Consider the following 1,725-nt stretch of genomic DNA (forward strand, 5'->3'; position numbering starts at 1 on the left):
ACAAAAAATATTGTACTTTACAGTTGATATATCCTTCAATCTAAATTGGCATAAAAAAAGTTAGTGATTTTCTCTGAGTATATTGCTCTCCCTATTGAGTAAATAATTTATTGACAACAAAAGTTATTTGTTGAGGTTTAAAAATGTCGAATGAGAATCGTGTTCGAGTTGTATTTTACTGGGGCGATAATGTCCTATATGAATCTGATACAGATAGATATAGTTGTGGTGCTTGTGCAGTTGTTAACCTTCCTTTAAATATTGAGTATGATTGGCTAGTTAGAAACTTGCATATTAGAATGAAAACTAATTCAAATGAGATAAGGCTTATTATTTAGGGTAGATGGCCATTTTCAACTGTGCAGGGTAATGCTTGTTATTATGAAATTTCAATACTTGATGATGAGTCTTTCCAAGCATTTAGAGTGGCGTCTGATTCGGTACGTTATATGATGAATCTTGATTTGTTGGAGATGTATATTAAAACAGAAGCATTAGATATTGTTGAACCTACAAGTAATTTAAATTTCCCTTCTTTGAATTTTTTTACACCCTCTTTGAATCTTAATGACCCTCCTCCTGATTTTTATGAACCATCTACAAATATAACAAGTGATTTTTTAAAATTTTAAAGTTTTACAAGCTTTTTGTCACAAAGTATAACACCACAAGTTGAAATTCCACCCAGTAATTATGGCCAAGGATGTACTAATTTTGTTACAAATTTTGATGTCGATAATTATCATCATTATGATTTCAAAGGAACTAGTAGTTTTCCTTAGGTTCTGGAGATTCCAACAGTTTTTGAAATACAAGCTAGGATAGAGTTGATGCCTATGCCAATACTCATGTAAATGGAAATTCTGACAGTGATGCTCCGAATAATGCATATCAGTCAAACAAAATCAGTGATTCTGGTAATGATAGTGACGATGATCAACAAACAGTCATTAATGTTCCACAAAACATATCATTTCATAGGGAGAACATCCCATTTCTATACAATCTTTAAGATCGTCCAGATGCGTATGCTTCTACCCACGAATCAGAGGGTTTTGGATGTAAAATTTGGTTAGATGATAAAGAGTTAGATCTTAAGTCTAGGCAACTGTTTCCTAGTAAGAAAAAATTAAAGACTCTTGTAAGAATATGGAGTTTATGGGGTAACAACGATTTCACTGTGTGGGATGTGATTGGATGCTCAGAGGTCGAAAAATACCAACAAATTTATGGACTATCAAAAAATATTATGGCAGGCATACTTGTCAAATGGGTATAATCCAAACTGAAAATTTTAACTTGGATTCTAAGATGATTGCTTCTTTGTTGCTACCGTACCGTAGAAATGACCCTTAATTCAAGGTGAAAGAAGTCCAGACTACTATTAAGGTTGAATTAAAACATACACCTTCATACAAAAAGGGATGGCATGGCTGAAGATGTGCTTTCAAATTCATATATGGTGACTTTGATCAGTCCTTTGCATAAATTCTAATGTACATGAATGCACTTTAACATTTTAATCCAGGAACGATAGTGGAATGGATGTATGTCGACAAATCAACATCAGAGGTAAATGTTTTTTAATATGTGTTCTGGGCATTTAAACTTTGTATAAAAGGCTTTGAAAGATGTAGACCAGTCATCTCTATTGATGACACTTACATTTATGGAAAATATGATTTAAAGATGTTAATTCCTGTGACTACTAATGCAAATGGGAAA

Source organism: Capsicum annuum, chromosome 2, assembly GCF_002878395.1.
Source record: "Capsicum annuum cultivar UCD-10X-F1 chromosome 2, UCD10Xv1.1, whole genome shotgun sequence".
NCBI lineage: Eukaryota > Viridiplantae > Streptophyta > Magnoliopsida > Solanales > Solanaceae > Capsicum > Capsicum annuum.